This window comes from Corylus avellana, chromosome 3, assembly GCF_965113065.1.
Source record: "Corylus avellana chromosome 3, dhCorAvel1.hap1.2, whole genome shotgun sequence".
Classification (NCBI taxonomy): Eukaryota; Viridiplantae; Streptophyta; class Magnoliopsida; order Fagales; family Betulaceae; genus Corylus; species Corylus avellana.
Genome location: NC_142492.1, coordinates 6,698,465 through 6,713,009, shown reverse-complemented (window position 1 = coordinate 6,713,009; position 14,545 = coordinate 6,698,465). Strand labels below are relative to the sequence as shown.

At 36.3% G+C, this 14,545-nt stretch overlaps 1 pseudogene; it reads right to left on the bottom strand.

The window, feature by feature from the left end:
- Positions 1–4,215: 4,215 nt before the first annotated feature.
- Positions 4,216–7,564, bottom strand: LOC148586729 (protein FAR1-RELATED SEQUENCE 5-like; annotated as a pseudogene).
- Between the last annotated feature and the right edge of the window lie 6,981 nt (positions 7,565–14,545).

Below are 14,545 nucleotides of genomic sequence, written 5' to 3'. Positions count from 1 at the left end.
CTTTTGTGGTGAGGAATCAAAAGGAACTTCGAACCTGCAATTGGTGACTAGGATTTTGAACTTTTTATGTGTAGTAGGTCCCATGTGTGACGTGTCCGACATCCACGTCCTCACGCATGATTCATATGCATGAATATTTTGTTGAGAAATGATTAAAAATCCGAGGAATGCTACAATGCATTCTAGCAACTATCTACTCACCATCTATTCACTTGCATTTTAATATTTTAAAAAAATAAAATAAAAAAGGATAAAGAGAGAAGAGATGGTGGATAGAATGCTAAAAAAAAACATTTTCCTCAAAATCCTATATGCTGCCATAAACATTCAACGTGGCATCTTGCCACATAATTTTTTTTTTTATTATTGTCTTTTTTTCACTCTAATTTCAAAATGAACAAAAGAAAGCAAAATTTTAAAAATGAAAAGATGCCTTTCTCTCTTCTCTGTTGGTTCACGTTCAAAATTGTCGCTTGATGCCTTTCTCCCTTTCAAATGCTCTCTCTCTCCTTCCCTCCCTCGCTGTCAGATGCTCTCTCTCCCTCCCTCTTTGAGCTCTCTCTCTTAGACGGTGACAATGATGATGAAACTCACCAGCGTCGATTGTCTGGGTTCGAAAATGACGGTGGTTTGGGTCCGGCGAGGGTTTTGCCTAGAATACGCCGGTGGTTTGATTTGGGTCCCGTACACGAGCGAAGCTGAATCAAAACCCTAGCTTTGTGCTCATCCAGAGTCGATCTGAGCTAATATCAGTGCCTTTTTCTTTTTCTTTGTCTTTTGATTTTTTTTTTTTTTTTTGGTAGTTGGAAGTTTTGCTTGGCTAGGACTGAATGGAGGGGATGGGAACAATATTTTGGGGTGTTATTCCTTTTGGGGATTTCGGTTGTGGAAGGGCTGAATTGGTTGTCGAGCATTTTTGTTTTGTTTCTATTGAAATTTATGTGTTTGTTATGGCCGGAAGGTAATTTTTTGGAGAGAAATGTTAGTGAATTTTTGTTTTGTTAGAAACTTTTGTTGGGAATGTTTTCTAGGGTTTTTGGATGAGTTTGAGAAATTTGTGGTCCGGAAAGACGATAAATGTGGAAACAAGACCCGATCCTTGCTCCCAAATCCCAATGTAATCATTTTTGCCTACCATTTGCTTTGATTGCTTTAAAAAATTTCAGTATGTTGATATGGTATCATAATTTCTTCTTGTTTGGCAAAACAAATGGCTCAATAAATCCATTTTGGGATTGTTGGTTTGAATGTGTACAAGATTCAAAAGGTTGCAGATGCTGGATACTGTGATGGTTATTGATGATTTGAAGAATTGATTTCCACCATCATTGGCAAATGTTTCATAGAATATTCCTTTGTTTATATGAGGATTTTATAGTAAAACCTTTGGGAATGCACGTAAATGATTAATGTAATGCTTAATGGTGCAGATTATAATTTTATTGCATTCTTTTATATTGGCAAATGATTCAGGAAATTCTTTAACAAAGGCTAAGGACTTGCTCTATAAAGAAAGGCTAGGGACTTGCATTCTTTTACTTATCAAAGAATAAAAAATTTACTTGTCAAAAAAAACCTGAAATTCTCAAACGTTTATTGTAGAACATAACAATTGGCAAATCAAAACTGCAAAAAATAAAAAATAAAAAATCTACACCTGATAGAACAAATGAACCAACAATAAATACATAAGCCAAAATTAATGGGCATTATCAAAATATCTAAAAATTCACAGTTACATGGAAACAATAAGCCAAAATTAATGGGCATCATCAAAATGATCTAAACATTCATGGTTACATGGAAACACAAAGGGAACATGAAGCCAACATCAAAGGAATGGCTTTGATCATACACAAAAAATCAATTATTGGCATATTACGAGATCTTAGAACAAATTACATGCAGCAGATGACGGATATTTGAGAGCTCATCACCAGTAATTGTAGGCAAGTATTGTTGATGGTTGAGAACACGAAAAACTTCATTGGGGATTGGCCACACATGCATTGCAATTATTGGGTCTATTGGGATTATGGCATTAGCAACGTCTATCATCCAACTAATTTTTTGTGGTATGTTGTTATTGGTACCATATGTTAGATGATGCAAAAGGTAAAGTAATACTACTTGGCTCAAAGGAAGAGGATCTATAGATAAGATACACCGTAGATCAACCTTTAAAAAAAAAAAAAAAAAATCAATAAGAAATGGTTGAAGCGAGTATAATTCAATAAGAAGCATATCATAATAATAAATTTTTAAGCCTAAGAGCATAATGAGTATGCAATAGGCATATCACTTATTTGTAAGGCTACAGTGAAAGTTTCATCATATTTGTGTTGGCTGACTAATTTTGAGAGTTCATTCGTTGGATCCACCTAACGCACACATGAACAAATTTAAATTACTGCAAAAAAAATCAAAATCATAATTAAACATAGGTAAAGCAATGATTGATGTTCAAGTAAAATGAAAGAAATTATGAACCTTCTTTTTTTTTGTCCTTTCTTTTTGACATTGTTGCTGCTTGATGACTTCTTCTCTAATTGGGATTTGTTGGCCGCTTTATTTACAGTAGACACCATCTTACCTTGTGATTTTTTGGACACTTTTTCTATAGCAGATATCCTTCTTAGTGATTGTGGTCTCCCTAAACGTTTAACCTTAACAGGAAAAAACACATTTTTAGACTTTTAGGCACGATATTTCTCATTTAACATATCAATATCTTTCATCACATCCATCGAATATTCCATGCTTTCTAATGTAAGAGATGCTAATTCTTCGAATTTCTTGAACATTCTGTCATATGTTTGGCCACTAGAGTTACTCACAAACGCATTACAACTACTCTTCATCAAAGTATATTTTCGTTTTATATCCTTCCTCCATCTGTCAACCTAAAAAAAAAAAAAAAACATCAATAAGAAATGGTTGAAGTGAGTATACTTCAATAAGAAACATATCATAATGATAAATTTGTAAACCTGAGAGCATAATGAGTATGCAATAGACACATCACTTATTTGAAAGGCTGTAGTGAAAGCTTCATCATATTTGTGTTGGTTGCCTAATTTTGAAAGTTCATTCGTTGGATCCACCTAACGCACACATGAACAAATTTAAATTACTGGAAAAAAAAAATCAAAATCATAATTAAACACAGGTAAATGAATGATTGATTTTCAAGTAAAATGAAAGAAATTATGAACCTTCTTTTTTTTTGTCCTTTCTTTTTTACATTGTTGCAGCTTGATGACTTCTTCTCTAATTGGGATTTGTTCGCCGCTTTCTTTATAGTAGACACCATCTTACCTTGTGATTTTTTGGACATTTTTTCTATAGCAGGTACCCTTCTTAGTGATCGTGGTCTACCTAAACGTTTAACCTTAACAGGAGAAAACACCTTTTCAGACCTTTAGGCACGATATTTCTCATTTAACATATTAAGATTTTTCATCACATCCATGGAATATTCCACACTTTCTAATGTAAGAGATGCTAATTCTTCACTTAATTTTTTTTTCCTCCCTAGGGTTTGTTTTTTATCACAGGAAGCCCTTCTGGTTTTGATAAAAGACCAAATTCATTCTTCCGTCCATTGATCGTTAGTTGACCTAACGAAACTCCACGTAAACCAATTAGAAGCTGACATTTGGCATAAGTGGTCACGTCATCAGTGATGACGTGGTTCCTAATTAATTTTTTTAAAAAAAAAAAATTAAAAAATTATATTTTTTCATTAAAAAAAAATTTGGGGCAGCCACCCCCTTGGAGCCAAGGGGGTTGCCGAAACCACCCCCAATGGTGGTTTGGGGGTGGTTTTGGCCACCCCCTTTGCTCCAAGGGGGTGGCTCAGTACCCACTGGGGGTGGTTTCGGCCACCCCCCAATTTTATTTTATTTTTTTTATATGAATTTTTTATTATTATTTTTTTTTAATTTAAAAATAAAAAATTTAATTAGGTACCATGTCATCACTGATGACGTGGCCACTTATGCCAAATGTCAGCTTTTAATTGGTCCACGTAGAGTTCCATCAGGCCAATTAACAGTCAATGGACGGAATAACGAATTTGGTCTTTTATCAAAACCAAAAGGACTTCCTGTGATAAAAAATAAATCCTAAGGGGGAAAAAAAATTAAGCGAAACCCCAGGGGATTATTTAGTATTTACCCCTTCTTCAAATTTCTTGAACATTCTGTCATATGTTTAGCCGCTAGAGCTACTCCCAAACGCATCACTACTACTCTTAATCAAAGTATATTTTCGCTTTATATCATTCCTCCATCTATCAAGAATATATCTTGGTGGCAATATTGCAACTTCCTTTGTCACTAGAACTTAAATAGAATGCTTGCATACGATGCCTCTAAATTCAAACATAGCACAAGTGCACTTCACTTCAAATTCATCTTCATTGAAGAAAATAATAAATGTTTTGTCGATCATGTGCTTTTTATGAGGTTGACAAGTTTCAACCACTTGACAGATATAAATTGCACCTTCACTTTTAAGAAGAGAGTTGTTACAATGAAAATTTATCGTAAACTGTTCGTGAACTTCTTTGAACTTTGCATTTGTGTATACATCTTGAAATTGCTTCTCTAAAGACAAATTGGTTGCACATGGAATTGTGCGATTAAAACAATCGAAATTAAAACGCACCTCATTCTCAACCATTTTTCTCAAAGCATTATCAAACTAATCGACAAATTCCTTTAATGTGGTTTGTGAATGCATGTAATTATCAAAAAATGCATTCATGCTTTCACTCTACTGCGTTGTAGTCATTCCCGCCCAAAATGTATCTTTCATATTTGCTGGCACCCAAAAAGTCTGTTCACTATATAATCCATTCAACCATGAGTTATTATGAAGCTAATAGCTTTCAATTAAAATTTTACAATTTTCCTCAAATTCATCAATCGTGAAAGAATCATACACACAAGTATTTAAGGCAATTTTAATGCCATTGCAATGATCATGTGTACCAAACTTTTCAGGAAATTTTCTCATAATGTGTTATAGATAATATCTATATCGAATTCTTGAAAAAACTCTCGTAATGACATTTTTCATTGCCCTAGCCTTCAAATTGCACTTGGAGCTCGGTAATTCATACACTTCAACCACGACTCAAATAACCAAACAAATATGTCTGTATCCTCGTTTGATAGTAGTCCTGCCCCAAAAAGTCTTGACTAACCATGAATGATTCACTCCTACAAAATGAGCAAATCGCATGTCATACCTATTTGTCAAATAGGTCGTGTCAAATGTAATGACATCTCCAAAGAATTCATACGCAACCCTACTTCGTGCATCATTCCAAAAAACATTTCGCAACCTACCATCATCATCCATGTCCATCACATAATAGAAGCCATCATTCATGTTTTGCATTCTTCTGAAATAATCATAAAGTGCTTGACCACCTCCTTTGCCAAGCCGAAGCTCTCTTGCCTTGGCAATAAAATTTCGACAACCTCTCTCCCCACAGGGAACATTCTCAAACCCCCCCATTTCAACAACCAATGAGTAAAAATTCTTATTTAAACGTATTTCAGATCTATCATTAAGATCAAGCCTTCTTTTTGCAACATCATTAATCTCCTTAAAACACCTTAAAAACTTTGCTTTTCTTGGGCTTACCTCATGGTTATGCAGCTTAGGGGTGGCAAAATGGGTACCCATACACGACCCAATTATGACCCGCGGGTACCCGTTACACGATTAGCCTATACCCAGACACGACCCGTTTAGCTAAACGGGTAATCGGGTTTGACACGATTACGACACGAAAATAACCGGATAACCCGACACGACCCGTTTTACCCGTTTAAAATAACCGGGTATAAACGGGTAGACACGACCCGACACGACCCGATTACCCTAAACTATATTTTTTTTTAAAAAAAAAAAAATTAAAATTCAAAATTGTAATAATAATACTAATACATTATACATCAATATAGTCAATGCAAAAAATTGAGTTCTAAGAGATTAAAGGCTTTAATAAAGAATAAGAAAAAAAAATAAAAAATTGGAAAGTGACCGTAATTGACAAATTGTACTCCAAAATAAATTACTAAACTCATAATTTCACCTAAACTTAAAAGTTAAAAGTTAAAACAAGTAAGTTCATTTATTAAAATAGTCCACTTATAATTTAGTCCCACATGTAACAAAAGTGTTAAAAAATTAATTTGAACAAATATACAAATTCTCAGACATTTTTTTTAGCATCCAACCCTGGGCCAAGACTCAATATTTTTGAATTCCATGAGAGCCATAGAAGACCAAGACCCTTATTTAATTGTGCAAATACATTTATCAAAATGTGTAATATAATAGAATAGTTATAATTTAAGTGATTTTCATTTTAACAACGATAAGGTAAAGTTACTAAAGTACAGTAAAGTTTTTCTAAAGATCACAAATTTGCTATCCGAAACAAACAATGGCATCAATGCTTAGAGAGGCATCCACCATGGGTCGGTAGCCATCCATTGAAATTTGGATATTCAGTTGATGTTTCACATCCACAAATCAATTGGCGTTCACATACACATCCCAGCGCGTGTAGCCTGTGTTCCCCCTAATCAACAACCACTTTTCTTTTTTTCAACTTAAATAAAGTTATTTAATTTTTATCTACAATTAACAATTATCATTTGCTTATTTAATTTTGTCATTTTGTAATTCATTGCTTACATTTAATTATCTACCTCTCCTAAGAAAGACTAAAAGGATGTGCAATATAATGCAGAATTTGATACAGCTGTAAAATTAAAGCAATTGCTGTCTGGATTAGACAATATTTATGAGATGATTGCTTTAGATTCCCTTCAGTTTTATAGAAAAAAAATTGATTGCTAATGCCTTGTATACCAAAAGTCTTATTCCAACCATGGATACTAAGACTGACGTGAGGAGTCTGAGGCAGTGAGGCGAGATTCGTGCGTGCCAGCGTGCGTGAGCTGCTGCCGCGTCCAAAAAAAAAACCAAGAAAAAAAAACCGGGTCTGGCGGGTCGACCCGCCAGACACGAAATTTTCGGGTCTTAATCGGGTAGACCCGATTACGACCCGAACCCGATTAGCCCAAACCCAATACCTGTTTTTTCGTGTCGTGTTCGTGTCGGATTCGCGGGTCGTGTCAAAATTGCCGGCCCTAGTTATGCTCAAGCACCACTTTACTCAAATACCATGTCCCATCATCTCATAATTGTGCACAAATCCTGGCCTTACAACCAGTTCTATTAGTTGTTGGTGTTGCTTTGGAAGCATTACTTTTGTTGTGTGTTCCTAAGTCATACGAAGGCATGTAAGGATCATGTAATTTGGGTGACCATCTGGTGTTATTCTAACCAGTCTTCTTAACACACCAAAACCAACTTGCTTATCATACTTCTTATAATATGAGATAACTTTTTCATGTGAACTAAATGTCATTGAATTTTGTGGTTCTTCAACTTTGTCATCACCATCAATCATCTCTGGTAATACAACATTGTCTACGTTATCATCAAACTCTTCCTCCGAATAAAGCACCAACATGCTTCTTTATCAGTGTCATCATTTGAAATGCCCATTTAAGAGAAGATAAGGTCGTCCCAATCAATCCTACAAATGTTTAATTAGTATAATAACATGTACAAATGTCTCATGAAATGTCCAAATGAAGTAATCATGCCTAACATCATTTTATACTTTTAATCCTGCATATCTTATGATTACTTCAACATATGCAGTATTAAAAGTATGTGCACAAAAGAAATCTCATTTTTTGCAATAAATCCATATACATCATCACCAAATGTCAACATCACATTGCAATAAATCCCCCTTTTCACCAACTAGCACAAAGAATAGTTACTTCAAGAACCCCTATACATAATTACAAATTTGTAAAGATAATCTCATATATGCATGGAAGAAATTCACAAAAAAAAAAAAAAAAAAAAAACAATGTCACATTGCAGTAAATCCACCAACCAGCACAAGAATAATTACTTCAAGAACCCATATACATAATTACAAATTTGTAAAGATAATCCCATATATGAAAGGAAGAAACACAAAAAAAAAAAAAAAAAAAAAAAAAAGCAACATCACATTGCAGTAAATCCCATTTTTCACCAACCAACACAAGCATATAATTAATGCAATATCACATTGCAACAATAAATCAAATTGGAATGTTCAAAGAATCATATTGCAGTAAAATATAAAAATAATAAAATAAAATAAAATCTTACCGAATCAAATACGCCCAAATCGAAGCTGAAGCTAAACCTCCAGGAGAAAGAATACGCTTCTTTTGATTTTGAGAGAGAGAGAGCGCCTGCCTGAGAGAGCGCGAGAGGGACAAAAGGCAAATGAAAAAATGGTGAACTGAGCCGACAAAGGAGAGGTGAGGGTGGAGAACTAAGTTGGCAGAGGAGAGAGAAACAACTTTTGCTTTCGTTCATTTTAAAATTAGTGTGGGAAAAAGACAAAAAAAAAAAAAAAAAAAAAAAAGATTACGTGGCATCTTGCCACGTTGGACGTTTATGGGCATCATATGAGATTTTTATTAGACTGAATCATTTCTCTATTTTGTTTTACACTACATGGCGATTACTGATTAGAACAATCACATATTTGAAATTGCGTTAAAAAATATAATAATTTTTAAAAAATTAAAATGAGTTTTTTTTTAAGCTTTTGTTAAAAATGTGTTTTTAACTCTTTTTAGACCATGTTATAATTTGACTTATTTCATTATTAATCCAGGGAGGAGGATTTAATCCAACTTGATCATGTGGAGGAGTATGAGAACGGGGATTTATTTGAAATTATCCATGGTGCTACCACAACTACCGCAAAAAATGTTGGGGTTAATGATACTACCTCTAATAAGGGTTTGATCGATTAAGATTTGCATAAACATACTTACCAAAGAAAGCCAAAGAAGATGACTTTTGCTATTTGAAAATATTTTTTTGATGTGGAGATAAAAGGTGTGAGAAGCATCAATGCAAATGGTGTAAAAAGACATTTGTCATATTGAAATCAAGTTACATAGGCACCAAGAATAAGCATAAGATTTTGTTGGTTGATGGTAAGGAATCCAATGGTGTATGTGTTAAGCACTCTTTATCTAAACCTCCAGGAATCACACCCCAGTATGATGCGACGGCTATAGCACATAATCTCCCACAATCATCTCAACGGATACTGCTCATAATAGATGAGTTCCCATATACACAAGATTTAGATACACAAGATCTAGACCCCAACAACTACTGCCCATAATAGAAGAACTATCATTTACAACATACCCCAACAGCTACTTCCATATGATACACAATTTTCTTGATTTACATTCTCACAGTGTGTATTCCTCTTCTACACGTATAGCTGCAACTTTCCTTATTTATATTTTCCTTTTACATGTGTTGTAAAGAATCATGGACTTGATTATAAATATACAAGGCTCTACACTGTTTTGGTTAAGTTAGCCAAAATAGCTTATCTTCTATTTTACATGGTATCAGAGCTTCTCTAAGCCAACGCTTATCATGGCCGAGTCAAGCAATCCTCCAACCCAAAGATCTTTTTCAACTGATTCCTCATTGATCACCACAAATTTTTCCAATATTGCCCAAACAATGTTAGTCAAGTTGGATGGCCCAAACTATTTGGCTTGGTTTTCGCAATTCATGCCCATATTGCGAACTCGTGACTTGGTTGGGAAAGTGGATGGTTCTAAAAACTGTCCTGTCAAGTTTCTTACCAATTCTGCTAATGAGAAGTCCTTGAATCCTGAATATGCCATATGACAGAAAAAGGATCAACAATTGCTTAATTAGATCCTTTGTTCTTTAACCCCATCATTAGTTTCGTCCATGTATGGATTAAACACAACCCATGTAGCATGGATAGCACTTGCAACCCGCTATTTGTCTTAATCTCCATCCAGTATATCCACTTGAAACGCCAGCTACAAAGTCTCCAACAAGGAGGCTAGTCTCATACTGAATACCTCCAACAAGCGAAGCAATTGGTAGATTAGTTGTCGATTGCAGGTAAGCCCGTGGATGATGATGACTTGATCTCATTCATTATTAGTGGGTTGAACCTAGCCTACAATTCGTTTGTCACTGCATTTTCATTTGCAATCCGGACTATTGCGATGTCATTTTCTCATTTTCAAATTGAACTACTCAGCCATGAGATACTCCTTGAAAGCCAAAATCATCATGCTATTGCTCCTGAAACTGGGTCCTTTGCATTATATTCCAACGACCCCAAGTTTTCTAACTCACAAAGTGCTACATTTCAGTGGTGCAAGCCAAGGTACCCATCGAATATATGTTTGATGGTTTACCTAGTTTTGTCTTAGTTAATAAGCAGAAATCCCTCAAGTTCGATTTGAAAAAGTGGAACGAGGAGGTGTTTGGTGACAATGGGAAAAAAAAAAGAAAAAAAGGAGTTGGTGGAAGGTATTCAGGAGTTGGATGTTATGGCAGAGATGACGGGTTTAGTTCAAGAGGATAAGATTAAAAATGCCGATTTGTCAAAAGAATTGGAGAATACCTTGTTGTGCGAGGAAATTCATTGGTGTCAAAAGTTGAGAGCATTGTGGCCGAAGGAGGGGGATAGAAACATTCGGTTTTTTCATAAGGTGGCAAATTCCTATCGTAAGTATAATCGTGTGGAAGCGCTTCGTATCAATGATGCTTTGTCTTGTAATCCTGCGGAGATAAAATAGAATATTGTGCAGTTCTATCAAAGATTATATTCTGAGCGAAGCTCATGGCGACCTAGAATGGATAATCAATCTTTTTCATCCATTGATGAGGAGGAAAAAAATTGGTTAGAAAGAGACTTTGAGGAAAATGAGGCATGGGAGGTGGTAAAAGGTATGGAGGGTGACAAGGCTCCGGGTCTAGATGGCTTCACCATGGGAGAAAGGGTCTTTTCAGATTTGGTGGTTTCTCACTCTTTATTTGCTGATGATACCTTGATTTTCTATGAAGCTATCCTGAGCAAATCCATTATGTGCGCCTTATTCTCTTATACTTTAAGGCTGTTTTGGGATTGAGAGTAAATCTTGGTAAATCGAAAATTGTTGCTATAGGAGAGGTGGATGACATTAGGGCTCTAGCTAATATTCTTGGGTGTAGTGTTGCGGCTTTGCCTATGAAGTATTTGGGTCTGCCTCTAGGGAGGTCGTACAAGGCTACGGCTACGTGGAATGGTGTGACTTAACAGATGGAACGTCGGATGGATGGTTGGAAGAAATTGTATCTTTCAAAAGGAGGACGGTTAACTCTTATTAAAAGTACGCTGTCCAATCTTCCGACTTATTTATTATCTTTGTTTCCTGTTCCTATGAGGGTAGCCAAAAGGATTGAGAAAGTCCAAAGAGATTTCATGTGGGGAGAAATGGGAGATGAGCCAAAATTCCATCTTATTAATTGGAACCAAATCTGCCGTCCCTTTCGGGCTAGCGGTCTTGGCATTCAGAATCTGGATAAGTTTAACCAAGCTTTCTTGGGGAAATGGCTATGGAGATATGTGATAGAGAGTGACACTCTTTGGTACAAGATAAGTAAAGCCAAGTATGAAGATCAGGATGGTGGGTGGTATACGAAGGAGGTGTCGGGTCCTTATGGTGTGGGTTTATGGAAGCATATTAGAAGAGGTTGGGATAATTTTGCTAAAGGTGTGCAGCTTGAGGTGGGGTTGGGGTTGAAAGTTCGTTTTTTGCATGATATTTGGTGTGGCGATCAATCATTGAAGCATGCCTTCCAAGTATTGCGAGATACAAAGAAGCCTGGGTAAAGGATAATTTTATTTGGAGGAATGAGATTGTTGAGTGGAATGTCATCTTTGTGCATTTCATCTAGGATTGGGAGTTGGATGTGGTCTTATCTTTCTTTGATCGGTTATACTCTTGTAACGTTTCTCATGATAATGTGTTCCGCATTCGCTGGTCCCCTTCCAAAAAGGGTAAGTTCGAGGCGAAGTCGTTCTATAAGGCTTTGTCCAATCTAGATCATGAGGTGTTTCCTTGGAAGAATATTTGGCGTACTTAGGTGCCTATGCGAGTGGCATTCTTCGGGTGGACTGCGGCTCTAGGCAAAATTCTGACTCATGATAATTTGCGTATTGTGGTGGTGGAATGGTGTTGTATGTGTAAGAAGAACGGAGAGTCAGTCGATCATTTACTTCTTCACTGCGAGGTTGCTAGTGCACGATGGCATTCTATCTTTAGTTGGTTTGGGCTGTATTGGGTTATGCCTTGTAGGGTGGAGGATTTGTATGCTTGTTGGTGGATGGGAGGGCGACCCCGAAGTGCAGTTATATAGAAGATGATTCATTTATGTCTTATGTGGTGTTGATGGAGCGAAAGAAATGTAAGATGCTTTGAAGACTCCACAAGGACTTTAGAGGAGCTTATCCACTTTTTCTTCTTTACACTATTTACTTGGACCGCTGTTTGGTTAGCTCCGTTAGTGATTAGTTTTTATGATTTTCTCTTCTTCTTCTTTTTTTACTTATATCTAGACGCTCTCTTTTTATACTTCCCGTGTAAAAGGGTTGCGGCCCTTAGCAGTTTTGTTATATACAACATTACTTATAATTTTTTTTTTTTTTTAAAAAAAAAAAAACTTTCTCCAAAGGAAATATTATGTACAACCAAAAATTGAGCTTTGCATTTCTTTAGTAGACCCAGTCACACAAGAACATGATCACAAAAATGACATAATAGCATAGCCTTGTAAGTGAAGCTGAAGTAATTATAGTCTAAATCTGCTTATGTTGCGTACTTTTCACAATTTTCTACTAGTCTGGTGTATCTTGTTCTTCCTGCGAGACAATGAATAAACTACAAATCATATACCTTGTTGTTTGACTTGACATAACTAGTTTGTAGAAATCCTGTATAGAATATAAGATATTTATAAAATTAACAAAATACCTCAGTTCACAATTTCTGAGTCAAACAACAAGAAGATAATAAATGTTGTATAAATACTCAGTCCTTGGAGAAACCACTTTGAACAGTTAGGTCAAGATGGCATACAATTTTGTAACACCCCACCCCAATAATACACAGCATTTTTCGCTTTTGGCTCATCTAAACCAGACTTTCCAGGAGGTCACCTATCCTGGTGCTACTCTCGCAGAAGCACGCTTAACTGTGAAATTCTGATGGGTTCATGACCATCACGACTTTAAAACGCGTTGTTGTTATTAAGGGTGTAAGTATACATATTAGCACATTTTCATCTCCATACCCAGGCAATGTGGGACATCACAATCACCCCATCTTAGGACCCAGCGTCCCCGCTAGCGACCCTCATGGGATTAGCCTATACTTGGCGTTCCAACGAGTGCCCGCTAGCGACCTTCATGGGCTTGTGCACGTTCCCCTCATCTCAGGCTGGGCAATGAATCTAATACCATTTGTATCACCCCACCCCAATGACACAGAATATTGTCAGCTTTTGGCTTCCCCAAACCAAACTTTTCAGGAGGTCACCCATCCTAGTACTACTCTCGTAGAAGCACGCTTAACAACGAAATTCTGATGGGTTTATGACCATCACGGCTTTAAAAACACGTTGTCATTTGGGATATAAGTATACATATAAGTACATTTCCATTTTCATACCCAGGCGATGTGGGATGTCACAATCATCCCCTCTTAGGACCCAGCATTCCCGCTGGCGACCCTCATGGGATTAGCCCATTCTTGGCATCCCAACGAGTGCCCGCTAACGACCTTCATGGGCTTGTGCACGCTTCTCCGATCTCAGGTTGGGCAATAGCTCTGATGCCATTTGTAACAACCTAGGAAAAAGCGTTAGCCACATCTGAGCTATCACTTCAAAAGGATTAGTCAATTTAGAGCTTCCCTATAATTAATTATAAAGTCCAGTTTCACCTAGTAACTAGGCAATGTGAAACTTAGCACCTATGACTATCATTTATAAACCATTCACTTTATGTAAGCTTTTTCTTATCTTCTCAATATGGGACCGGGGTGTTACAATTACATTATTCAAACGTTCTAGTTCCTGCAATTAACCCTATTTCTGAAACAAACCTGAGTGACAATTGCTTTTTCTTCGTGCCCCAAGAGAGGATTATAAATCTCCACTGCTATTGTCAAGCTTGGACATACTTAACACTGACCCAGCCAGTCTATTGTGTGATGTGCTGCTAAAAGGCCATGTTCAGATAAACTAGTCCCAAGCTCATTGCTGCCTCTAGACTTTTGAGGGCTATTGAGAATCAACAGTCCTAGCATCCTCAACTTGTTCAGCCATTTTACCCCTTAGTAATGTTGAATAACGATGTAGCATGGTTAAGGAGAAGTCAAACAACATTTTTGGAGCTTAGATAGTGATAAACAAAATTTGACACTTGGTTAAAAGAACTTTCTCTAAACCCTAAACTATGTCATTGAGTTTTGCACTTTTTTACATATTAAAAAAAAAAAAAAAACACACACACATCATTGAGTTTTTCGGGGATGAA